The sequence below is a fragment of the Channa argus genome, unplaced genomic scaffold, assembly GCF_033026475.1.
Source record: "Channa argus isolate prfri unplaced genomic scaffold, Channa argus male v1.0 Contig030, whole genome shotgun sequence".
Taxonomy (NCBI): Eukaryota; Metazoa; Chordata; class Actinopteri; order Anabantiformes; family Channidae; genus Channa; species Channa argus.
This window is the reverse complement of record NW_027125249.1, coordinates 474,351-499,550: the sequence shown is the minus strand read 5'-3', so window position 1 is coordinate 499,550 and position 25,200 is coordinate 474,351. Positions and strand designations below refer to the sequence as shown.

At 41.6% G+C, this 25,200-nt stretch overlaps 1 non-coding gene and 25 pseudogenes across 1 annotated transcript; all 26 read left to right on the top strand.

The window, feature by feature from the left end:
• The first annotated feature begins 46 nt into the window (after positions 1 to 46).
• Positions 47 to 165, top strand: LOC137115971 (5S ribosomal RNA; annotated as a pseudogene).
• An 867-nt stretch (positions 166 to 1,032) lies between these two features.
• LOC137116079 (5S ribosomal RNA) lies at positions 1,033 to 1,151 on the top strand (annotated as a pseudogene).
• Positions 1,152 to 2,018: 867 nt separating this feature from the next.
• On the top strand, positions 2,019 to 2,137 carry LOC137115929 (5S ribosomal RNA; annotated as a pseudogene).
• An 867-nt stretch (positions 2,138 to 3,004) lies between these two features.
• Positions 3,005 to 3,123, top strand: LOC137116109 (5S ribosomal RNA; annotated as a pseudogene).
• Positions 3,124 to 3,980: 857 nt separating this feature from the next.
• LOC137115970 (5S ribosomal RNA) lies at positions 3,981 to 4,099 on the top strand (annotated as a pseudogene).
• An 867-nt stretch (positions 4,100 to 4,966) lies between these two features.
• Positions 4,967 to 5,085, top strand: LOC137116068 (5S ribosomal RNA; annotated as a pseudogene).
• An 857-nt stretch (positions 5,086 to 5,942) lies between these two features.
• On the top strand, positions 5,943 to 6,061 carry LOC137116311 (5S ribosomal RNA; annotated as a pseudogene).
• Positions 6,062 to 6,928: 867 nt separating this feature from the next.
• On the top strand, positions 6,929 to 7,047 carry LOC137115993 (5S ribosomal RNA; annotated as a pseudogene).
• An 857-nt stretch (positions 7,048 to 7,904) lies between these two features.
• On the top strand, positions 7,905 to 8,013 carry LOC137115810 (5S ribosomal RNA; annotated as a pseudogene).
• Positions 8,014 to 8,880: 867 nt separating this feature from the next.
• Positions 8,881 to 8,999, top strand: LOC137116038 (5S ribosomal RNA; annotated as a pseudogene).
• An 867-nt stretch (positions 9,000 to 9,866) lies between these two features.
• LOC137116241 (5S ribosomal RNA) lies at positions 9,867 to 9,985 on the top strand (annotated as a pseudogene).
• Positions 9,986 to 10,852: 867 nt separating this feature from the next.
• Positions 10,853 to 10,971, top strand: LOC137116045 (5S ribosomal RNA). The gene has a single exon (XR_010913580.1). It is a non-coding gene; the product is annotated as a 5S ribosomal RNA (ribosomal RNA).
• An 867-nt stretch (positions 10,972 to 11,838) lies between these two features.
• On the top strand, positions 11,839 to 11,957 carry LOC137116078 (5S ribosomal RNA; annotated as a pseudogene).
• Positions 11,958 to 12,812: 855 nt separating this feature from the next.
• Positions 12,813 to 12,931, top strand: LOC137116204 (5S ribosomal RNA; annotated as a pseudogene).
• An 868-nt stretch (positions 12,932 to 13,799) lies between these two features.
• LOC137116098 (5S ribosomal RNA) lies at positions 13,800 to 13,918 on the top strand (annotated as a pseudogene).
• Positions 13,919 to 14,775: 857 nt separating this feature from the next.
• Positions 14,776 to 14,894, top strand: LOC137116201 (5S ribosomal RNA; annotated as a pseudogene).
• An 867-nt stretch (positions 14,895 to 15,761) lies between these two features.
• LOC137115928 (5S ribosomal RNA) lies at positions 15,762 to 15,880 on the top strand (annotated as a pseudogene).
• Positions 15,881 to 16,747: 867 nt separating this feature from the next.
• On the top strand, positions 16,748 to 16,866 carry LOC137115951 (5S ribosomal RNA; annotated as a pseudogene).
• An 867-nt stretch (positions 16,867 to 17,733) lies between these two features.
• Positions 17,734 to 17,852, top strand: LOC137115927 (5S ribosomal RNA; annotated as a pseudogene).
• An 867-nt stretch (positions 17,853 to 18,719) lies between these two features.
• LOC137116081 (5S ribosomal RNA) lies at positions 18,720 to 18,838 on the top strand (annotated as a pseudogene).
• Positions 18,839 to 19,695: 857 nt separating this feature from the next.
• LOC137115925 (5S ribosomal RNA) lies at positions 19,696 to 19,814 on the top strand (annotated as a pseudogene).
• An 867-nt stretch (positions 19,815 to 20,681) lies between these two features.
• LOC137115924 (5S ribosomal RNA) lies at positions 20,682 to 20,800 on the top strand (annotated as a pseudogene).
• Positions 20,801 to 21,668: 868 nt separating this feature from the next.
• Positions 21,669 to 21,787, top strand: LOC137116195 (5S ribosomal RNA; annotated as a pseudogene).
• An 868-nt stretch (positions 21,788 to 22,655) lies between these two features.
• On the top strand, positions 22,656 to 22,774 carry LOC137116203 (5S ribosomal RNA; annotated as a pseudogene).
• Positions 22,775 to 23,642: 868 nt separating this feature from the next.
• LOC137116097 (5S ribosomal RNA) lies at positions 23,643 to 23,761 on the top strand (annotated as a pseudogene).
• An 857-nt stretch (positions 23,762 to 24,618) lies between these two features.
• On the top strand, positions 24,619 to 24,737 carry LOC137115923 (5S ribosomal RNA; annotated as a pseudogene).
• The last annotated feature ends 463 nt before the right edge of the window (positions 24,738 to 25,200 follow it).

The window sequence follows — 25,200 nt, the reverse complement described above, 5'->3', positions numbered from 1 at the left end:
TCTGCTTCTCCAGCGTTTTTAAGAGCTGTTGATGATGTCAAATGCAGCTTACGGCCACACCGCTCTCTAAGCGCCCGATCTCGTCCGATCTCGGCAGCCAAATAGGGCCGGGCCTGGTTAGTACTTGGTAGGAAGACCGCCTGGGAATACCAGGTGCTGTAAGCTTTTTTGCTTGGGTTTACGGGCAGCACAAGCTGGTGTTACTGCCTATTTATTCATAGAAATTGTTCTATATTTTCATCAAATTTTGTTCTTTCATTGCTGTTTTGCTACTTTATTGGTTTGCCAACCATCGTGCTTCATTACTAGTAGACCATGTTACGGTCCTGGCCATATGTGTTGTTTTTAATTTCTTGTTCTTATAGGTGCCCTGCCTGATTGGCCGGATTTGGGGGAAGTACAGGAAGCTGATTGGTCCATCCTACACTTCCTGGAGTTTTAAAAGTACGGTTCCCAACAGCTAGCGAGGCTCTTTCTGGCAGTAGCACCTGTTTGCTGTTCTTGGTTTCCAAATCTTATTTAGCATTTTTGAATTGTTAGGTTTTGTGCCGTGGTTTTGTTTATAAATTGTATATTTTGTAAATAGTATTAAATCTGTAGGGGTGGACTGCCATTTTCTTTTGATTGTTTTCTTTTGTTTTCACATTAGGGAGTTAGGGTTAGCGACTGTCTTTTGGTTTGTTTATTTCTATCAGGCTAGCTAGCACTTTCTGTGGGAAATGGCTTATTTTGTTTATTATGTTGGCCTTGGTTCGCCCTGAGTTGTAGTGTCATGTTTTGTTTGACACTTTCTTTCGTTTAAAATAAATATCATTCTGTTGGAACATCTCAATCCTGGATTTTGGTTTGAGGATCGGAGAGGGAACATGCAAATTTATCTTTGTATGTTTCACCCTGACCCCCTAGACAGGGGCGTAACAGACCAGTACAGTTATAGTACTTTGTACTTTGCCACATTTATCTTCTTCTTAGCAAGTGTCATGCATTCTGCTTCTCCAGCGTTTTTAAGAGCTGTTGATGATGTCAAATGCAGCTTACGGCCACACCGCTCTCTAAGCGCCCGATCTCGTCCGATCTCGGCAGCCAAATAGAGCTGGGCCTGGTTAGTACTTGGTAGGAAGACCGCCTGGGAATACCAGGTGCTGTAAGCTTTTTTGCTTGGGTTTACGGGCAGCACAAGCTGGTGTTACTGCCTATTTATTCATAGAAATTGTTCTATATTTTCATCAAATTTTGTTCTTTCATTGCTGTTTTGCTACTTTATTGGTTTGCCAACCATCGTGCTTCATTACTAGTAGACCATGTTACGGTCCTGGCCATATGTGTTGTTTTTATTTTCTTGTTCTTATAGGTGCCCTGCCTGATTGGCCGGATTGGGGGGCAGTACAGGAAGCTGATTGGTCCATCCTACACTTCCTGGAGTTTTAAATGTACGGTTCCCAACAGCTAGCGAGGCTCTTTCTGGCATCAGCACCTGTTTGCTGTTCTTGGCTTCTAAACCTTATTTAGCATTTTTGAATTGTTAGGTTTTGTGCCGTGGTTTTGTTTATAAATTGTATATTTTGTAAATAGTATTAAATCTGTAGGGGTGAACTGCCATTTTCTTTTGATTGTTTTCTCTAGTTTTCACATTAGGGAGTTAGGGTTAGCGACTGTCTTTTGGTTTGTTTCTTTCTATCAGGCTAGCTAGCACTTTCTGTGGGAAATGGCTTATTTTGTTTATTATGTTGGCCTTGGTTCGCCCTGAGTTGTAGTGTCATGTTTTGTTTGACACTTTCTTTCGTTTAAAATAAATATCATTCTGTTGGAACATCTCGATCCTGGATTTTGGTTTGAGGATCGGAGAGGGAACATGCAAATTTATCTTTGTATGTTTCACCCTGACCCCCTAGACAGGGGCGTAACAGACCAGTACAGTTATAGTACTTTGTACTTTGCCACATTTATCTTCTTCTTAGCAAGTGTCATGCATTCTGCTTCTCCAGTGTTTTTAAGAGCTGTTGATGATGTCAAATGCAGCTTACGGCCACACCGCTCTCTAAGCGCCCGATCTCGTCCGATCTCGGCAGCCAAATAGAGCCGGGCCTGGTTAGTACTTGGTAGGAAGACCGCCTGGGAATACCAGGTGCTGTAAGCTTTTTTGCTTGGGTTTGCGGGCAGCACAAGCTGGTGTTACTGCCTATTTATTCATAGAAATTGTTCTATATTTTCATCAAATTTTGTTCTTTCATTGCTGTTTTGCTACTTTATTGGTTTGCCAACCATCGTGCTTCATTACTAGTAGACCATGTTACGGTCCTGGCCATATGTGTTGTTTTTATTTTCTTGTTCTTATAGGTGCCCTGCCTGATTGGCCGGATTGGGGCGCAGTACAGGAAGCTGATTGGTCCATCCTACACTTCCTGGAGTTTTAAAAGTACGGTTCCCAACAGCTAGCGAGGCTCTTTCTGGCATCAGCACCTGTTTGCTGTTCTTGGCTTCTAAACCGTATTTAGCATTTTTGAATTGTTAGGTTTTGTGCCGTGGTTTTGTTTATAAATTGTATATTTTGTAAATAGTATTAAATCTGTAGGGGTGGACTGCCATTTTCTTTTGATTGTTTTCTCTTGTTTTCACATTAGGGAGTTAGGGTTAGCGACTATCTTTTGGTTTGTTTATTTCTATCAGGCTAGCTAGAACTTTCTGTGGGAAATGGCTTATTTTGTTTATTATGTTGGCCTTGGTTCGCCCTGAGTTGTAGTGTCATGTTTTGTTTGACACTTTCTTTCGTTTAAAATAAATATCATTCTGTTGGAACATCTCGATCCTGGATTTTGGTTTGGGGATCGGAGAGGGAACATGCAAATTTATCTTTGTATGTTTCACCCTGACCCCCTAGACAGGGGCGTAACAGACCAGTACAGTTATAGTACTTTGTACTTTGCCACATTTATCTTCTTCTTAGCAAGTGTCATGCATTCTGCTTCTCTAGCGTTTTTAAGAGCTGTTGATGATGTCAAATGCAGCTTACGGCCACACCGCTCTCTAAGCGCCCGATATCGTCCGATCTCGGCAGCCAAATAGAGCCGGGCCTGGTTAGTACTTGGTAGGAAGACCGCCTGGGAATACCAGGTGCTGTAAGCTTTTTTGCTTGGGTTTACGGGCAGCACAAGCTGGTGTTACTGCCTATTTATTCATAGAAATTGTTCTATATTTTCATCAAATTTTGTTCTTTCATTGCTGTTTTGCTACTTTATTGGTTTGTCAACCATCGTGCTTCATTACTAGTAGACCATGTTACGGTCCTGGCCATATGTGTTGTTTTTATTTTCTTGTTCTTATAGGTGCCCTGCCTGATTGGCCGGATTGGGGGGCAGTACAGGAAGCTGATTGGTCCATCCTACACTTCCTGGAGTTTTAAAAGTACGGTTCCCAACAGCTAGCGAGGCTCTTTCTGGCATCAGCACCTGTTTGCTGTTCTTGGTTTCTAAACCTTATTTAGTATTTTTGAATTGTTAGGTTTTGTGCCGTGGTTTTGTTTATAAATTGTATATTTTGTAAATAGTATTAAATCTGTAGGGGTGAACTGCCATTTTCTTTGGACTATTTTCACATTAGGGAGTTAGGGTTAGCGATTGTCTTTTGGTTTGTTTATTTCTATCAGGCTAGCTAGCACTTTCTGTGGGAAATGGCTTATTTTGTTTATTATGTTGGCCTTGGTTCGCCCTGAGTTGTAGTGTCATATTTTGTTTGACACTTTCTTTCGTTTAAAATAAATATCATTCTGTTGGAACATCTCGATCCTGGATTTTGGTTTGGGGATCGGAGAGGGAACATGCTAATTTATCTTTGTATGTTGCACCCTGAGCCCCTAGACAGGGGCGTAACAGACCAGTACAGTTATAGTACTTTGTACTTTGCCACATTTATCTTCTTCTTAGCAAGTGTCATGCATTCTGCTTCTCCAGCGTTTTTAAGAGCTGTTGATGATGTCAAATGCAGCTTACGGCCACACCGCTCTCTAAGCGCCCGATCTCGTCCGATCTCGGCAGCCAAATAGGGCCGGGCCTGGTTAGTACTTGGTAGGAAGACCGCCTGGGAATACCAGGTGCTGTAAGCTTTTTTGCTTGGGTTTACGGGCAGCACAAGCTGGTGTTACTGCCTATTTATTCATAGAAATTGTTCTATATTTTCATCAAATTTTGTTCTTTCATTGCTGTTTTGCTACTTTATTGGTTTGCCAACCATCGTGCTTCATTACTAGTAGACCATGTTACGGTCCTGGCCATATGTGTTGTTTTTAATTTCTTGTTCTTATAGGTGCCCTGCCTGATTGGCCGGATTTGGGGGAAGTACAGGAAGCTGATTGGTCCATCCTACACTTCCTGGAGTTTTAAAAGTACGGTTCCCAACAGCTAGCGAGGCTCTTTCTGGCAGTAGCACCTGTTTGCTGTTCTTGGTTTCCAAATCTTATTTAGCATTTTTGAATTGTTAGGTTTTGTGCCGTGGTTTTGTTTATAAATTGTATATTTTGTAAATAGTATTAAATCTGTAGGGGTGGACTGCCATTTTCTTTTGATTGTTTTCTCTTGTTTTCACATTAGGGAGTTAGGGTTAGCGACTGTCTTTTGGTTTGTTTATTTCTATCAGGCTAGCTAGCACTTTCTGTGGGAAATGGCTTATTTTGTTTATTATGTTGGCCTTGGTTCGCCCTGAGTTGTAGTGTCATGTTTTGTTTGACACTTTCTTTCGTTTAAAATAAATATCATTCTGTTGGAACATCTCAATCCTGGATTTTGGTTTGAGGATCGGAGAGGGAACATGCAAATTTATCTTTGTATGTTTCACCCTGACCCCCTAGACAGGGGCGTAACAGACCAGTACAGTTATAGTACTTTGTACTTTGCCACATTTATCTTCTTCTTAGCAAGTGTCATGCATTCTGCTTCTCCAGCGTTTTTAAGAGCTGTTGATGATGTCAAATGCAGCTTACGGCCACACCGCTCTCTAAGCGCCCGATCTCGTCCGATCTCGGCAGCCAAATAGAGCTGGGCCTGGTTAGTACTTGGTAGGAAGACCGCCTGGGAATACCAGGTGCTGTAAGCTTTTTTGCTTGGGTTTACGGGCAGCACAAGCTGGTGTTACTGCCTATTTATTCATAGAAATTGTTCTATATTTTCATCAAATTTTGTTCTTTCATTGCTGTTTTGCTACTTTATTGGTTTGCCAACCATCGTGCTTCATTACTAGTAGACCATGTTACGGTCCTGGCCATATGTGTTGTTTTTATTTTCTTGTTCTTATAGGTGCCCTGCCTGATTGGCCGGATTGGGGGGCAGTACAGGAAGCTGATTGGTCCATCCTACACTTCCTGGAGTTTTAAATGTACGGTTCCCAACAGCTAGCGAGGCTCTTTCTGGCATCAGCACCTGTTTGCTGTTCTTGGCTTCTAAACCTTATTTAGCATTTTTGAATTGTTAGGTTTTGTGCCGTGGTTTTGTTTATAAATTGTATATTTTGTAAATAGTATTAAATCTGTAGGGGTGAACTGCCATTTTCTTTGGACTGTTTTCACATTAGGGAGTTAGGGTTAGCGACTGTCTTTTGGTTTGTTTATTTCTATCAGGCTAGCTAGCACTTTCTGTGGGAAATGGCTTATTTTGTTTATTATGTTGGCCTTGGTTCGCCCTGAGTTGTAGTGTCATGTTTTGTTTGACACTTTCTTTCGTTTAAAATAAATATCATTCTGTTGGAACATCTCGATCCTGGATTTTGGTTTGGGGATCGGAGAGGGAACATGCTAATTTATCTTTGTATGTTGCACCCTGAGCCCCTAGACAGGGGCGTAACAGACCAGTACAGTTATAGTACTTTGTACTTTGCCACATTTATCTTCTTCTTAGCAAGTGTCATGCATTCTGCTTCTCCAGCGTTTTTAAGAGCTGTTGATGATGTCAAATGCAGCTTACGGCCACACCGCTCTCTAAGCGCCCGATCTCGCCCGATCTCGGCAGCCAAATAGAGCCGGGCCTGGTTAGTACTTGGTAGGAAAACCGCCTGAGAATACAAGGTGCTGTAAGCTTTTTTGCTTGGGTTTACGGGCAGCACAAGCTGGTGTTACTGCCTATTTATTCATAGAAATTGTTCTATATTTTCATCAAATTTTGTTCTTTCATTGCTGTTTTGCTACTTTATTGGTTTGCCAACCATCGTGCTTCATTACTAGTAGACCATGTTACGGTCCTGGCCATATGTGTTGTTTTTATTTTCTTGTTCTTATAGGTGCCCTGCCTGATTGGCCGGATTTGGGGGCAGTACAGGAAGCTGATTGGTCCATCCTACACTTCCTGGACTTTTAAAAGTACGGTTCCCAACAGCTAGCGAGGCTCTTTCTGGCATCAGCACCTGTTTGCTGTTCTTGGTTTCCAAACCTTATTTAGCATTTTTGAATTGTTAGGTTTTGTGCCGTGGTTTTGTTTATAAATTGTATATTTTGTAAATAATATTAAATCTGTAGGGGTGAACTGCCATTTTCTTTTGATTGTTTTCTCTTGTTTTCACATTAGGGAGTTAGGGTTAGCGACTGTCTTTTGGTTTGTTTCTTTCTATCAGGCTAGCTAGCACTTTCTGTGGGAAATGGCTTATTTAGTTTATTATGTTGGCCTTGGTTCGCCCTGAGTTGTAGTGTCATGTTTTGTTTGACACTTTCTTTCGTTTAAAATAAATATCATTCTGTTGGAACATCTCGATCCTGGATTTTGGTTTGGGGATCGGAGAGGGAACATGCTAATTTATCTTTGTATGTTGCACCCTGAGCCCCTAGACAGGGGCGTAACAGACCAGTACAGTTATAGTACTTTGTACTTTGCCACATTTATCTTCTTCTTAGCAAGTGTCATGCATTCTGCTTCTCCAGCGTTTTTAAGAGCTGTTGATGATGTCAAATGCAGCTTACGGCCACACCGCTCTCTAAGCGCCCGATCTCGCCCGATCTCGGAAGCCAAATAGAGCCGGGCCTGGTTAGTACTTGGTAGGAAGACCGCCTGGGAATACCAGGTGCTGTAAGCTTTTTTGCTTGGGTTTACGGGCAGCTCAAGCTGGTGTTACTGCCTATTTATTCATAGAAATTGTTCTATATTTTCATCAAATTTTGTTCTTTCATACCTGTTTTGCTACTTTATTGGTTTGTCAACCATCGTGCTTCATTACTAGTAGACCATGTTACGGACCTGGCCATATGTGTTGTTTTTATTTTCTTGTTCTTATAGGTGCCCTGCCTGATTGGCCGGATTGGGGCGCAGTACAGGAAGCTGATTGGTCCATCCTACACTTCCTGGAGTTTTAAAAGTACGGTTCCCAACAGCTAGCGAGGCTCTTTCTGGCATCAGCACCTGTTTACTGATCTTGGTTTCTAAACCTTATTTAGCATTTTTGAATTGTTAGGTTTTGTGCCGTGGTTTTGTTTATAAATTGTATATTTTGTAAATAGTATTAAATCTGTAGGGGTGAACTGCCATTTTCTTTGCACTGTTTTCACATTAGGGAGTTAGGGTTAGCGACTGTCTTTTGGTTTGTTTCTTTCTATCAGGCTAGCTAGCACTTTCTGTGGGAAATGGCTTATTTTGTTTATTATGTTGGCCTTGGTTCGCCCTGAGTTGTAGTGTCATGCTTTGTTTGACACTTTCTTTTGTTTAAAATAAATATCATTCTGTTGGAACATCTCGATCCTGGATTTTGGTTTGGGGATCGGAGAGGGAACATGCTAATTTATCTTTGTATGTTGCACCCTGAGCCCCTAGACAGGGGCGTAACAGACCAGTACAGTTATAGTACTTTGTACTTTGCCACATTTATCTTCTTCTTAGCAAGTGTCATGCATTCTGCTTCTCCAGCGTTTTTAAGAGCTGTTGATGATGTCAAATGCAGCTTACGGCCACACCGCTCTCTAAGCGCCCGATCTCGGCAGCCAAATAGAGCCGGGCCTGGTTAGTACTTGGTAGGAAGACCGCCTGGGAATACCAGGTGCTGTAAGCTTTTTTGCTTGGGTTTACGGGCAGCTCAAGCTGGTGTTACTGCCTATTTATTCATAGAAATTGTTCTATATTTTCATCAAATTTTGTTCTTTCATTGCTGTTTTGCTACTTTATTGGTTTGTCAACCATCGTGCTTCATTACTAGTAGACCATGTTACGGTCCTGGCCATATGTGTTGTTTTTATTTTCTTGTTCTTATAGGCGCCCTGCCTGATTGGCCGGATTTGGGGGAAGTACAGGAAGCTGATTGGTCCATCCTACACTTCCTGGAGTTTTAAAAGTACGGTTCCCAACAGCTAGCGAGGCTCTTTCTGGCAGTAGCACCTGTTTGCTGTTCTTGGTTTCCAAATCTTATTTAGCATTTTTGAATTGTTAGGTTTTGTGCCGTGGTTTTGTTTATAAATTGTATATTTTGTAAATAGTATTAAATCTGTAGGGGTGGACTGCCATTTTCTTTTGATTGTTTTCTCTTGTTTTCACATTAGGGAGTTAGGGTTAGCGACTGTCTTTTGGTTTGTTTCTTTCTATCAGGCTAGCTAGCACTTTCTGTGGGAAATGGCTTATTTTGTTTATTATGTTGGCCTTGGTTCGCCCTGAGTTGTAGTGTCATGTTTTGTTTGACACTTTCTTTCGTTTAAAATAAATATCATTCTGTTGGAACATCTCAATCCTGGATTTTGGTTTGGGGATCGGAGAGGGAACATGCAAATTTATCTTTGTATGTTTCACCCTGACCCCCTAGACAGGGGCGTAACAGACCAGTACAGTTATAGTACTTTGTACTTTGCCACATTTATCTTCTTCTTAGCAAGTGTCATGCATTCTGCTTCTCCAGCGTTTTTAAGAGCTGTTGATGATGTCAAATGCAGCTTACGGCCACACCGCTCTCTAAGCGCCCGATCTCGCCCGATCTCGGCAGCCAAATAGAGCCGGGCCTGGTTAGTACTTGGTAGGAAGACCGCCTGGGAATACCAGGTGCTGTAAGCTTTTTTGCTTGGGTTTACGGGCAGCTCAAGCTGGTGTTACTGCCTATTTATTCATAGAAATTGTTCTATATTTTCATCAAATTTTGTTCTTTCATTGCTGTTTTGCTACTTTATTGGTTTGTCAACCATCGTGCTTCATTACTAGTAGACCATATTACGGTCCTGGCCATATGTGTTGTTTTTATTTTCTTGTTCTTATAGGTGCCCTGCCTTATTGGCCGGATTTGGGGGAAGTACAGGAAGCTGATTGGTCCATCCTACACTTCCTGGAGTTTTAAAAGTACGGTTCCCAACAGCTAGCGAGGCTCTTTCTGGCAGTAGCACCTGTTTGCTGTTCTTGGTTTCCAAATCTTATTTAGCATTTTTGAATTGTTAGGTTTTGTGCCGTGGTTTTGTTTATAAATTGTATATTTTGTAAATAGTATTAAATCTGTAGGGGTGAACAGCCATTTTCTTTTGATTGTTTTCTCTTGTTTTCACATTAGGGAGTTAGGGTTAGCGACTGTCTTTTGGTTTGTTTCTTTCTATCAGGCTAGCTAGCACTTTCTGTGGGAAATGGCTTATTTTGTTTATTATGTTGGCCTTGGTTCGCCCTGAGTTGTAGTGTCATGTTTTGTTTGACACTTTCTTTCGTTTAAAATAAATATCATTCTGTTGGAACATCTCAATCCTGGATTTTTGTTTGGGGATCGGAGAGGGAACATGCAAATTTATCTTTGTATGTTTCACCCTGACCCCCTAGACAGGGGCGTAACAGACCAGTACAGTTATAGTACTTCGTACTTTGCCACATTTATCTTCTTCTTAGCAAGTGTCATGCATTCTGCTTCTCTAGCGTTTTTAAGAGCTGTTGATGATGTCAAATGCATGTTACGGCCACACCGCTCTCTAAGCGCCCGATCTCGTCCGATCTCGGCAGCCAATTAGGGCCGGGCCTGGTTAGTACTTGGTAGGAAGACCGCCTGGGAATACCAGGTGCTGTAAGCTTTCTTGCTTGGGTTTACGGGCAGCACAAGCTGGTGTTACTGCCTATTTATTCATAGAAATTGTTCTATATTTTCATCAAATTTTGTTCTTTCATTGCTGTTTTGCTACTTTATTGGTTTGCCAACCATCGTGCTTCATTACTAATAGACCATGTTACGGTCCTGGCCATATGTGTTGTTTTTATTTTCTTGTTCTTATAGGTGCCCTGCCTGATTGGCCGGATTGGGGGGCAGTACAGGAAGCTGATTGGTCCATCCTACACTTGCTGGAGTTTTAAAAGTACGGTTCCCAACAGCTAGCGAGGCTCTTTCTGGCATCAGCACCTGTTTGCTGTTCTTGGTTTCCAAACCTTATTTAGCATTTTTGAATTGTTAGGTTTTGTGCCGTGGTTTTGTTTATAAATTGTGTATTTTGTAAATAGTATTAAATCTGTAGGGGTGAACAGCCATTTTCTTTTGATTGTTTTCACTTGTTTTCACATTAGGGAGTTAGGGTTAGCGACTGTCTTTTGGTTTGTTTATTTCTATCAGGCTAGCTAGCACTTTCTGTGGGAAATGGCTTATTTTGTTTATTATGTTGACCTTGGTTCGCCCTGAGTTGTAGTGTCATGTTTTATTTGACACTTTCTTTTGTTTAAAATAAATATCATTCTGTTGGAACATCTCGATCCTGGATTTTGGTTTGGGGATCGGAGAGGGAACATGCTAATTTATCTTTGTATGTTGCACCCTGACCCCCTAGACAGGGGCGTAACAGACCAGTACAGTTATAGTACTTTGTACTTTGCCACATTTATCTTCTTCTTAGCAAGTGTCATGCATTCTGCTTCTCCAGCGTTTTTAAGAGCTGTTGATGATGTCAAATGCAGCTTACGGCCATACCGCTCTCTAAGTGCCCGATCTCGTCCGATCTCGGCAGCCAAATAGAGCTGGGCCTGGTTAGTACTTGGTAGGAAGACCGCCTGGGAATACCAGGTGCTGTAAGCTTTTTTGCTTGGGTTTACGGGCAGCACAAGCTGGTGTTACTGCCTATTTATTCATAGAAATTGTTCTATATTTTCATCAAATTTTGTTCTTTCATTGCTGTTTTGCTACTTTATTGGTTTGTCAACCATCGTGCTTCATTACTAGTAGACCATGTTACGGTCCTGGCCATATGTGTTGTTTTTATTTTGTTGTTCTTATAGGTGCCCTGCCTGATTGGCCGGATTTGGGGGAAGTACAGGAAGCTGATTGGTCCATCCTACACTTCCTGGAGTTTTAAAAGTACGGTTCCCAACAGCTAGCGAGGCTCTTTCTGGCAGCAGCACCTGTTTGCTGTTCTTGGTTTCCAAACCTTATTTAGCATTTTTGAATTGTTAGGTTTTGTGCCGTGGTTTTGTTTATAAATTGTATATTTTGTAAATAGTATTAAATCTGTAGGGGTGAACTGCCATTTTCTTTTGATTGTTTTCTCTTGTTTTCACATTAGGGAGTTAGGGTTAGCGACTGTGTTTTGGTTTGTTTATTTCTATCAGGCTAGCTAGCACTTTCTGTGGGAAATGGCTTATTTTGTTTATTATGTTGGCCTTGGTTCGCCCTGAGTTGTAGTGTCATGTTTTGTTTGACACTTTCTTTCGTTTAAAATAAATATCATTCTGTTGGAACATCTCGATCCTGGATTTTGGTTTGGGGATCGGAGAGGGAACATGCTAATTTATCTTTGTATGTTGCACCCTGAGCCCCTAGACAGGGGCGTAACAGACCAGTACAGTTATAGTACTTTGTACTTTGCCACATTTATCTTCTTCTTAGCAAGTGTCATGCATTCTGCTTCTCCAGCGTTTTTAAGAGCTGTTGATGATGTCAAATGCAGCTTACGGCCACACCGCTCTCTAAGCGCCCGATCTCGTCCGATCTCGGCAGCCAAATAGGGCCGGGCCTGGTTAGTACTTGGTAGGAAGACCGCCTGGGAATACCAAGTGCTGTAAGCTTTTTTGCTTGGGTTTGCGGGCAGCACAAGCTGGTGGTACTGCCTATTTATTCATAGAAATTGTTCTATATTTTCATCAAATTTTGTTCTTTCATTGCTGTTTTGCTACTTTATTGGTTTGCCAACCATCGTGCTTCATTACTAGTAGACCATGTTACGGTCCTGGCCATATGTGTTGTTTTTATTTTCTTGTTCTTATAGGTGCCCTGCCTGATTGGCCGGATTTGGGGGAAGTACAGGAAGCTGATTGGTCCATCCTACACTTCCTGGAGATTTAAAAGTACGGTTCCCAACAGCTAGCGAGGCTCTTTCTGGCAGTAGCACCTGTTTGCTGTTCTTGGTTTCCAAACCTTATTTAGCATTTTTGAATTGTTAGGTTTTGTGCCGTGGTTTTGTTTATAAATTGTATATTTTGTAAATAGTATTAAATCTGTAGGGGTGAACTGCCATTTTCTTTGGACTGTTTTCACATTAGGGAGTTAGGGTTAGCGACTGTCTTTTGGTTTGTTTATTTCTATCAGGCTAGCTAGCACTTTCTGTGGGAAATGGCTTATTTTGTTTATTATGTTGGCCTTGGTTCGCCCTGAGTTGTAGTGTTGTTTTGCTTGACACTTTCTTTCGTTTAAAATAAATATCATTCTGTTGGAACATCTTGATCCTGGATTTTGGTTTGGGGATCGGAGAGGGAACATGCTAATTTATCTTTGTATGTTTCACCCTGACCCCCTAGACAGGGGCGTAACAGACCAGTACAGTTATAGTACTTTGTACTTTGCCACATTTATCTTCTTCTTAGCAAGTGTCATGCATTCTGCTTCTCTAGCGTTTTTAAGAGCTGTTGATGATGTCAAATGCATGTTACGGCCACACCGCTCTCTAAGCTCCCGATCTCGTCCGATCTCGGCAGCCAAATAGGGCCGGGCCTGGTTAGTACTTGGTAGGAAGACCGCCTGGGAATACCAGGTGCTGTAAGCTTTTTTGCTTGGGTTTACGGGCAGCACAAGCTGGTGTTACTGCCTATTTATTCATAGAAATTGTTCTATATTTTCATCAAATTTTGTTCTTTCATTGCTGTTTTGTTACTTTATTGGTTTGCCAACCATCGTGCTTCATTACTAGTAGACCATGTTACGGTCCTGGCCATATGTGTTGTTTTTATTTTCTTGTTCTTATAGGTGCCCTGCCTGATTGGCCGGATTGGGGGGCAGTACAGGAAGCTGATTGGTCCATCCTACACTTCATGGAGTTTTAAAAGTACGGTTCCCAACAGCTAGCGAGGCTTTTTCTGGCATCAGCACCTGTTTGCTGTTCTTGGTTTCCAAACCTTATTTAGCATTTTTGAATTGTTAGGTTTTGTGCCGTGGTTTTGTTTATAAATTGTATATTTTGTAAATAGTATTAAATCTGTAGGGGTGGACTGCCATTTTTCTTTTGATTGTTTTCTCTTGTTTTCACATTAGGGAGTTAGGGTTAGCGACTGTCTTTTGGTTTGTTTCTTTCTATCAGGCTAGCTAGCACTTTCTGTGGGAAATGGCTTATTTTGTTTATTATGTTGGCCTTGGTTCGCCCTGAGTTGTAGTGTCATGTTTTGTTTGACACTTTCTTTCGTTTAAAATAAATATCATTCTGTTGGAACATCTCAATCCTGGATTTTGGTTTGGGGATCGGAGAGGGAACATGCAAATTTATCTTTGTATGTTTCACCCTGACCCCCTAGACAGGGGCGTAACAGACCAGTACAGTTATAGTACTTTGTACTTTGCCACATTTATCTTCTTCTTAGCAAGTGTCATGCATTCTGCTTCTCTAGCGTTTTTAAGAGCTGTTGATGATGTCAAATGCATGTTACGGCCACACCGCTCTCTAAGCGCCCGATCTCGTCCGATCTCGGCAGCCAAATAGAGCCGGGCCTGGTTAGTACTTGGTAGGAAGACCGCCTGGGAATACCAGGTGCTGTAAGCTTTTTTGCTTGGGTTTACGGGCAGCACAAGCTGGTGTTACTGCCTATTTATTCATAGAATTTGTTCTATATTTTCATCAAATTTTGTTCTTTCATTGCTGTTTTGCTACTTTATTGGTTTGTCAACCATCGTGCTTCATTACTAATAGACCATGTTACGGTCCTGGCCATATGTGTTGTTTTTATTTTCTTGTTCTTATAGGTGCCCTGCCTGATTGGCCGGATTTGGGGGAAGTACAGGAAGCTGATTGGTCCATCCTACACTTCCTGGAGTTTTAAAAGTACGGTTCCCAACAGCTAGCGAGGCTCTTTCTGGCAGCAGCACCTGTTTGCTGTTCTTGCTTTCCAAACCTTATTTAGCATTTTTGAATTGTTAGGTTTTGTGCCGTGGTTTTGTTTATAAATTGTATATTTTGTAAATAGTATTAAATCTGTAGGGGTGGACTGCCATTTTCTTTTGATCGTTTTCACATTAGGGAGTTAGGGTTAGCGACTGTCTTTTGGTTTGTTTATTTCTATCAGGCTAGCTAGCACTTTCTGTGGGAAATGGCTTATTTTGTTTATTATGTTGGCCTTGGTTCGCCCTGAGTTGTAGTGTCATGTTTTGTTTGACACTTTCTTTCGTTTAAAATAAATATCATTCTGTTGGAACATCTCGATCCTGGATTTTGGTTTGGGGATCGGAGAGGGAACATGCTAATTTATCTTTGTATGTTGCACCCTGAGCCCCTAGACAGGGGCGTAACAGACCAGTACAGTTATAGTACTTTGTACTTTGCCACATTTATCTTCTTCTTAGCAAGTGTCATGCATTCTGCTTCTCCAGCGTTTTTAAGAGCTGTTGATGATGTCAAATGCAGCTTACGACCACACCGCTCTCTAAGCGCCCGATCTCGCCCGATCTCGGCAGCCAAATAGAGCCGGGCCTGGTTAGTACTTGGTAGGAAGACCGCCTGGGAATACCAGGTGCTGTAAGCTTTTTTGCTTGGGTTTACGGGCAGCACAAGCTGGTGTTACTGCCTATTTATTCATAGAAATTGTTCTATATTTTCATCAAATTTTGTTCTTTCATTGCTGTTTTGCTACTTTATTGGTTTGCCAACCATCGTGCTTCATTACTAGTAGACCATGTTACGGTCCTGGCCATATGTGTTGTTTTTATTTTCTTGTTCTTATAGGTGCCCTGCCTGATTGGCCGGATTGGGGGGCAGTACAGGAAGCTGATTGGTCCATCCTACACTTCCTGGAGTTTTAAAAGTACGGTTCCCAACAGCTAGCGAGGCTCTTTCTGGCATCAGCACCTGTTTGCTGTTCTTGGTTTCTAAACCTTATTTAGCATTTTTGAATTGTTAGGTTTTGTGCCGTGGTTTTGTTTATAAATTGTATATTTTGTAAATAGTATTAAATCTGTAGGGGTGAACAGCCATTTTCTTTTGATTGTTTTCTCTTGTTTTCACATTAGGGAGTTAGGGTTAGCGACTGTCTTTTGGTTTGTTTATTTCTATCAGGCTAGCTAGCACTTTCTGTGGGAAATGGCTTATTTTGTTTATTATGTTGGCCTTGGTTCGCCCTGAGTTGTTGTGTCAATTTTTGTTTGACACTTTCTTTCGTTTAAAATAAATATCATTCTGTTGGAACATCTCGATCCTGGATTTTGGTTTGGGGATCGGAGAGGGAACATGTTAATTTATCTTTGTATGTTGCACCCTGACCCCCTAGACAGGGGCGTAACAGACCAGTACAGTTATAGTACTTTGTACTTTGCCACATTTATCTTCTTCTTAGCAAGTGTCATGCATTCTGCTTCTCCAGCGTTTTTAAGAGCTGTTGATGATGTCAAATGCAGCTTACGGCCACACCGCTCTCTAAGCGCCCGATCTCGTCCGATCTCGGCAGCCAAATAGAGCCGGGCCTGGTTAGTACTTGGTAGGAAGACCGCCTGGGAATACCAGGTGCTGTAAGCTTTTTTGCTTGGGTTTACGGGCAGCACAAGCTGGTGTTACTGCCTATTTATTCATAGAAATTGTTCTATATTTTCATCAAATTTTGTTCTTTCATTGCTGTTTTGCTACTTTATTGGTTTGCCAACCATCGTGCTTCATTACTAGTAGACCATGTTACGGTCCTGGCCATATGTGTTGTTTTTATTTTCTTTTTCTTATAGGTGCCCTGCCTGATTGGCTGGATTGGGGGGCAGTACAGGAAGCTGATTGGTCCATCCTACACTTCCTGGAGTTTTAAAAGTACGGTTCCCAACAGCTAGCGAGGCTCTTTCTGGCATCAGCACCTGTTTGCTGTTCTTGGTTTCCAAACCTTATTTAGCATTTTTGAATTGTTAGGTTTTGTGCCGTGGTTTTGTTTATAAATTGTATATTTTGTAAATAGTATTAAATCTGTAGGGGTGAACAGCCATTTTCTTTTGATTGTTTTCTCTTGTTTTCACATTAGGGAGTTAGGGTTAGCGACTGTCTTTTGGTTTGTTTATTTCTATCAGGCTAGCTAGCACTTTCTGTGGGAAATGGCTTATTTTGTTTATTATGTTGGCCTTGGTTCGCCCTGAGTTGTAGTGTCATGTTTTGTTTGACACTTTCTTTCGTTTAAAATAAATATCATTCTGTTGGAACATCTCGATCCTGGATTTTGGTTTGGGGATCGGAGAGGGAACATGCTAATTTATCTCTGTATGTTGCACCCTGACCCCCTGGACAGGGGCGTAACAGACCACTACAGTTATAGTACTTTGTACTTTGCCACATTTATCTTCTTCTTAGCAAGTTTCATGCATTCTGCTTCTCCAACGTTTTTAAGAGCTGTTGATGATGTCAAATGCAGCTTACGGCCACACCGCTCTCTAAGCGCCCGATCTCGTCCGATCTCGGCAGCCAAATAGAGCCGGGCCTGGTTAGTACTTGGTAGGAAGACCGCGTGGGAATACCAGGTGCTGTAAGCTTTTTTGCTTGGGTTTACGGGCAGCACAAGCTGGTGTTACTGCCTATTTATTCACAGAAATTGTTCTATATTTTCATCAAATTTTGTTCTTTCATTGCTGTTTTGCTACTTTATTGGTTTGTCAACCATCGTGCTTCATTACTAGTAGACCATGTTACGGTCCTGGCCATATGTGTTGTTTTTATTTTCTTGTTCTTATAGGTGCCCTGCCTGATTGGCCGGATTGGGGGGCAGTACAGGAAGCTGATTGGTCCATCCTACACTTCCTGGAGTTTTAAAAGTACGGTTCCCAACAGCTAGCGAGGCTCTTTCTGGCAGCAGCACCTGTTTGCTGTTCTTGGTTTCCAAACCTTATTTAGCATTTTTGAATTGTTAGGTTTTGTGCCGTGGTTTTGTTTATAAATTGTATATTTTGTAAATAGTATTAAATCTGTAGGGGTGAACAGCCATTTTCTTTTGATTGTTTTCTCTTGTTTTCACATTAGGGAGTTAGGGTTAGCGACTGTCTTTTGGTTTGTTTATTTCTATCAGGCTAGCTAGCACTTTCTGTGGGAAATGGCTTATTTTGTTTATTATGTTGGCCTTGGTTCGCCCTGAGTTGTAGTGTCATGTTTTGTTTGACACTTTCTTTCGTTTAAAATAAATATCATTCTGTTGGAACATCTCGATCCTGGATTTTGGTTTGGGGATCGGAGAGGGAACATGCTAATTTATCTTTGCATGTTGCACCCTGACCCCCTAGACAGGGGCGTAACAGACCAGTACAGTTATAGTACTTTGTACTTTGCCACATTTATCTTCTTCTTAGCAAGTGTCATGCATTCTGCTTCTCAAGCGTTTTTAAGAGCTGTTGATGATGTCAAATGCAGCTTACGGCCACACCGCTCTCTAAGCGCCCGATCTCGTCCGATCTCGGCAGCCAAATAGAGCCGGGCCTGGTTAGTACTTGGTAGGAAGACCGCCTGGGAATACCAGGTGCTGTAAGCTTTTTTGCTTGGGTTTACGGGCAGCACAAGCTGGTGTTACTGCCTATTTATTCATAGAAATTGTTCTATATTTTCATCAAATTTTGTTCTTTCATTGCTGTTTTGCTACTTTATTGGTTTGCCAACCATCGTGCTTCATTACTAATAGACCATGTTACGGTCCTGGCCATATGTGTTGTTTTTATTTTCTTGTTCTTATAGGTGCCCTGCCTGATTGGCCGGATTGGGGGGCAGTACAGGAAGCTGATTGGTCCATCCTACACTTGCTGGAGTTTTAAAAGTACGGTTCCCAACAGCTAGCGAGGCTCTTTCTGGCATCAGCACCTGTTTGCTGTTCTTGGTTTCCAAACCTTATTTAGCATTTTTGAATTGTTATGTTTTGTGCCGTGGTTTTGTTTATAAATTGTGTATTTTGTAAATAGTATTAAATCTGTAGGGGTGAACAGCCATTTTCTTTTGATTGTTTTCTCTTGTTTTCACATTAGGCAGTTAGGGTTAGCGACTGTCTTTTGGTTTGTTTATTTCTATCAGGCTAGCTAGCACTTTCTGTGGGAAATGGCTTATTTTGTTTATTATGTTGGCCTTGGTTCGCCCTGAGTTGTAGTGTCATGTTTTGTTTGACACTTTCTTTCGTTTAAAATAAATATCATTCTGTTGGAACATCTCAATCCTGGATTTTGGTTTGGGGATCGGAGAGGGAACATGCAAATTTATCTTTGTATGTTTCACCCTGACCCCCTAGACAGGGGCGTAACAGACCAGTACAGTTATAGTACTTTGTACTTTGCCACATTTATCTTCTTCTTAGCAAGTTTCATGCATTCTGCTTCTCCAACGTTTTTAAGAGCTGTTGATGATGTCAAATGCAGCTTACGGCCACACCGCTCTCTAAGCGCCCGATCTAGTCCGATCTCGGCAGCCAAATAGAGCCGGGCCTGGTTAGTACTTGGTAGGAAGACCGCGTGGGAATACCAGGTGCTGTAAGCTTTTTTGCTTGGGTTTACGGGCAGCACAAGCTGGTGTTACTGCCTATTTATTCATAGAAATTGTTCTATATTTTCATCAAATTTTGTTCTTTCATTGCTGTTTTGCTACTTTATTGGTTTGTCAACCATCGTGCTTCATTACTAGTAGACCATGTTACGGTCCTGGCCATATGTGTTGTTTTTATTTTCTTGTTCTTATAGGTGCCCTGCCTGATTGGCCGGATTGGGGGGCAGTACAGGAAGCTGATTGGTCCATTCTACACTTCCTGGAGTTTTAAAAGTACGGTTCCCAACAGCTAGCGAGGCTCTTTCTGGCAGCAGCACCTGTTTGCTGTTCTTGGTTTCCAAACCTTATTTAGCATTTTTGAATTGTTAGGTTTTGTGCCGTGGATTTGTTTATAAATTGTATATTTTGTAAATAGTATTAAATCTGTAGGGGTGGACTGCCATTTTCTTTTGATCGTTTTCACATTAGGGAGTTAGGGTTAGCGACTGTCTTTTGGTTTGTTTATTTCTATCAGGCTAGCTAGCACTTTCTGTGGGAAATGGCTTATTTTGTTTATTATGTTGGCCTTGGTTCGCCCTGAGTTGTAGTGTCATGTTTTGTTTGACACTTTCTTTCGTTTAAAATAAATATCATTCTGTTGGAACATCTCGATCCTGGATTTTGGTTTGGGGATCGGAGAGGGAACATGCTAATTTATCTTTGTATGTTGCACCCTGACCCCCTAGACAGGGGCGTAACAGACCAGTACAGTTATAGTACTTTGTACTTTGCCACATTTATCTTCTTCTTAGCAAGTGTCATGCATTCTGCTTCTCAAGCGTTTTTAAGAGCTGTTGATGATGTCAAATGCAGCTTACGGCCACACCGCTCTCTAAGCGCCCGATCTCGTCCGATCTCGGCAGCCAAATAGAGCCGGGCCTGGTTAGTACTTGGTAGGAAGACCGCCTGGGAATACCAGGTGCTGTAAGCTTTTTTGCTTGGGTTTACGGGCAGCACAAGCTGGTGTTACTGCCTATTTATTCATAGAAATTGTTCTATATTTTCATCAAATTTTGTTCTTTCATTGCTGTTTTGCTACTTTATTGGTTTGCCAACCATCGTGCTTCATTACTAATAGACCATGTTACGGTCCTGGCCATATGTGTTGTTTTTATTTTCTTGTTCTTATAGGTGCCCTGCCTGATTGGCCGGATTGGGGGGCAGTACAGGAAGCTGATTGGTCCATCCTACACTTGCTGGAGTTTTAAAAGTACGGTTCCCAACAGCTAGCGAGGCTCTTTCTGGCATCAGCACCTGTTTGCTGTTCTTGGTTTCCAAACCTTATTTAGCATTTTTGAATTGTTAGGTTTTGTGCCGTGGTTTTGTTTATAAATTGTGTATTTTGTAAATAGTATTAAATCTGTAGGGGTGAACAGCCATTTTCTTTTGATTGTTTTCTCTTGTTTTCACATTAGGCAGTTAGGGTTAGCGACTGTCTTTTGGTTTGTTTATTTCTATCAGGCTAGCTAGCACTTTCTGTGGGAAATGGCTTATTTTGTTTATTATGTTGGCCTTGGTTCGCCCTGAGTTGTAGTGTCATGTTTTGTTTGACACTTTCTTTCGTTTAAAATAAATATCATTCTGTTGGAACATCTCGATCCTGGATTTTGGTTTGGGGATCGGAGAGGGAACATGCTAATTTATCTTTGTATGTTGCACCCTGAGCCCCTAGACAGGGGCGTAACAGACCAGTACAGTTATAGTACTTTGTACTTTGCCACATTTATCTTCTTCTTAGCAAGTGTCATGCATTCTGCTTCTCCAGCGTTTTTAAGAGCTGTTGATGATGTCAAATGCAGCTTACGGCCACACCGCTCTCTAAGCGCCCGATCTCGTCCGATCTCGGCAGCCAAATAGAGCCGGGCCTGGTTAGTACTTGGTAGGAAGACCGCCTGGGAATACCAGGTGCTGTAAGCTTTTTTGCTTGGGTTTACGGGCAGCACAAGCTGGTGTTACTGCCTATTTATTCATAGAAATTGTTCTATATTTTCATCAAATTTTGTTCTTTCATTGCTGTTTTGTTACTTTATTGGTTTGCCAACCATCGTGCTTCATTACTAGTAGACCATGTTACGGTCCTGGCCATATGTGTTGTTTTTATTTTCTTGTTCTTATAGGTGCCCTGCCTGATTGGCCGGATTGGGGGGCAGTACAGGAAGCTGATTGGTCCATCCTACACTTCATGGAGTTTTAAAAGTACGGTTCCCAACAGCTAGCGAGGCTTTTTCTGGCATCAGCACCTGTTTGCTGTTCTTGGTTTCCAAACCTTATTTAGCATTTTTGAATTGTTAGGTTTTGTGCCGTGGTTTTGTTTATAAATTGTATATTTTGTAAATAGTATTAAATCTGTAGGGGTGGACTGCCATTTTTCTTTTGATTGTTTTCTCTTGTTTTCACATTAGGGAGTTAGGGTTAGCGACTGTCTTTTGGTTTGTTTATTTCTATCAGGCTAGCTAGCACTTTCTGTGGGAAATGGCTTATTTTGTTTATTATGTTGGCCTTGGTTCGCCCTGAGTTGTAGTGTCATGTTTTGTTTGACACTTTCTTTCGTTTAAAATAAATATCATTCTGTTGGAACATCTCAATCCTGGATTTTGGTTTGGGGATCGGAGAGGGAACATGCAAATTTATCTTTGTATGTTTCACCCTGACCCCCTAGACAGGGGCGTAACAGACCAGTACAGTTATAGTACTTTGTACTTTGCCACATTTATCTTCTTCTTAGCAAGTGTCATGCATTCTGCTTCTCTAGCGTTTTTAAGAGCTGTTGATGATGTCAAATGCATGTTACGGCCACACCGCTCTCTAAGCGCCCGATCTCGTCCGATCTCGGCAGCCAAATAGGGCCGGGCCTGGTTAGTACTTGGTAGGTAGACCGCCTGGGAATACCAGGTGCTGTAAGCTTTTTTGCTTGGGTTTACGGGCAGCACAAGCTGGTGTTACTGCCTATTTATTCATAGAAATTGTTCTATATTTTCATCAAATTTTGTTCTTTCATTGCTGTTTTGTTACTTTATTGGTTTGCCAACCATCGTGCTTCATTACTAGTAGACCATGTTACGGTCCTGGCCATATGTGTTGTTTTTATTTTCTTGTTCTTATAGGTGCCCTGCCTGATTGGCTGGATTGGGGGGCAGTACAGGAAGCTGATTGGTCCATCCTACACTTGCTGGAGTTTTAAAAGTACGGTTCCCAACAGCTAGCGAGGCTCTTTCTGGCATCAGCACCTGTTTGCTGTTCTTGGTTTCCAAACCTTATTTAGCATTTTTGAATTGTTAGGTTTTGTGCCGTGGTTTTGTTTATAAATTGTATATTTTGTAAATAGTATTAAATCTGTAGGGGTGGACTGCCATTTTTCTTTTGATTGTTTTCTCTTGTTTTCACATTAGGGAGTTAGGGTTAGCGACTGTCTTTTGGTTTGTTTCTTTCTATCAGGCTAGCTAGCACTTTCTGTGGGAAATGGCTTATTTTGTTTATTATGTTGGCCTTGGTTCGCCCTGAGTTGTAGTGTCATGTTTTGTTTGACACTTTCTTTCGTTTAAAATAAATATCATTCTGTTGGAACATCTCAATCCTGGATTTTGGTTTGGGGATCGGAGAGGGAACATGCAAATTTATCTTTGTATGTTTCACCCTGACCCCCTAGACAGGGGCGTAACAGACCAGTACAGTTATAGTACTTTGTACTTTGCCACATTTATCTTCTTCTTAGCAAGTGTCATGCATTCTGCTTCTCTAGCGTTTTTAAGAGCTGTTGATGATGTCAAATGCATGTTACGGCCACACCGCTCTCTAAGCTCCCGATCTCGTCCGATCTCGGCAGCCAAATAGGGCCGGGCCTGGTTAGTACTTGGTAGGAAGACCGCCTGGGAATACCAGGTGCTGTAAGCTTTTTTGCTTGGGTTTATGGGCAGCACAAGCTGGTGTTACTGCCTATTTATTCATAGAAATTGTTCTATATTTTCATCAAATTTTGTTCTTTCATTGCTGTTTTGTTACTTTATTGGTTTGCCAACCATCGTGCTTCATTACTAGTAGACCATGTTACGGTCCTGGCCATATGTGTTGTTTTTATTTTCTTGTTCTTATAGGTGCCCTGCCTGATTGGCCGGATTGGGGGGCAGTACAGGAAGCTGATTGGTCCATCCTACACTTCATGGAGTTTTAAAAGTACGGTTCCCAACAGCTAGCGAGGCTTTTTCTGGCATCAGCACCTGTTTGCTGTTCTTGGTTTCCAAACCTTATTTAGCATTTTTGAATTGTTAGGTTTTGTGCCGTGGTTTTGTTTATAAATTGTATATTTTGTAAATAGTATTAAATCTGTAGGGGTGGACTGCCATTTTTCTTTTGATTGTTTTCTCTTGTTTTCACATTAGGGAGTTAGGGTTAGCGACTGTCTTTTGGTTTGTTTCTTTCTATCAGGCTAGCTAGCACTTTCTGTGGGAAATGGCTTATTTTGTTTATTATGTTGGCCTTGGTTCGCTCTGAGTTGTAGTGTCATGTTTTGTTTGACACTTTCTTTCGTTTAAAATAAATATCATTCTGTTGGAACATCTCAATCCTGGATTTTGGTTTGGGGATCGGAGAGGGAACATGCAAATTTATCTTTGTATGTTTCACCCTGACCCCCTAGACAGGGGCGTAACAGACCAGTACAGTTATAGTACTTTGTACTTTGCCACATTTATCTTCTTCTTAGCAAGTGTCATGCATTCTGCTTCTCTAGCGTTTTTAAGAGCTGTTGATGATGTCAAATGCATGTTACGGCCACACCGCTCTCTAAGCGCCCGATCTCGTCCGATCTCGGCAGCCAAATAGAGCCGGGCCTGGTTAGTACTTGGTAGGAAGACCGCCTGGGAATACCAGGTGCTGTAAGCTTTTTTGCTTGGGTTTACGGGCAGCACAAGCTGGTGTTACTGCCTATTTATTCATAGAAATTGTTCTATATTTTCATCAAATTTTGTTCTTTCATTGCTGTTTTGCTACTTTATTGGTTTGTCAACCATTGTGCTTCATTACTAATAGACCATGTTACGGTCCTGGCCATATGTGTTGTTTTTATTTTCTTGTTCTTATAGGTGCCCTGCCTGATTGGCCGGATTTGGGGGAAGTACAGGAAGCTGATTGGTCCATCCCACACTTCCTGGAGTTTTAAAAGTACGGTTCCCAACAGCTAGCGAGGCTCTTTCTGGCAGCAGCACCTGTTTGCTGTTCTTGCTTTCCAAACCTTATTTAGCATTTTTGAATTGTTAGGTTTTGTGCCGTGGTTTTGTTTATAAATTGTATATTTTGTAAATAGTATTAAATCTGTAGGGGTGGACTGCCATTTTCTTTTGATCGTTTTCACATTAGGGAGTTAGGGTTAGCGACTGTCTTTTGGTTTGTTTATTTCTATCAGGCTAGCTAGCACTTTCTGTGGGAAATGGCTTATTTTGTTTATTATGTTGGCCTTGGTTCGCCCTGAGTTGTAGTGTCATGTTTTGTTTGACACTTTCTTTCGTTTAAAATAAATATCATTCTGTTGGAACATCTCGATCCTGGATTTTGGTTTGGGGATCGGAGAGGGAACATGCTAATTTATCTTTGTATGTTGCACCCTGACCCCCTAGACAGGGGCGTAACAGACCAGTACAGTTATAGTACTTTGTACTTTGCCACATTTATCTTCTTCTTAGCAAGTGTCATGCATTCTGCTTCTCCAGCGTTTTTAAGAGCTGTTGATGATGTCAAATGCAGCTTACGGCCACACCGCTCTCTAAGCGCCCGATCTCGTCCGATCTCGGCAGCCAAATAGAGCCGGGCCTGGTTAGTACTTGGTAGGAAGACCGCCTGGGAATACCAGGTGCTGTAAGCTTTTTTGCTTGGGTTTACGGGCAGCACAAGCTGGTGTTACTGCCTATTTATTCATAGAAATTGTTCTATATTTTCATTGAATTTTGTTCTTTCATTGCTGTTTTGCTACTTTATTGGTTTGCCAACCATCGTGCTTCATTACTAGTAGACCATGTTACGGTCCTGGCCATATGTGTTGTTTTTATTTTCTTTTTCTTATAGGTGCCCTGCCTGATTGGCTGGATTGGGGGGCAGTACAGGAAGCTGATTGGTCCATCCTACACTTCCTGGAGTTTTAAAAGTACGGTTCCCAACAGCTAGCGAGGCTCTTTCTGGCATCAGCACCTGTTTGCTGTTCTTGGTTTCCAAACCTTATTTAGCATTTTTGAATTGTTAGGTTTTGTGCCGTGGTTTTGTTTATAAATTGTATATTTTGTAAATAGTAATAAATCTGTAGGGGTGAACTGCCATTTTCTTTGGACTGT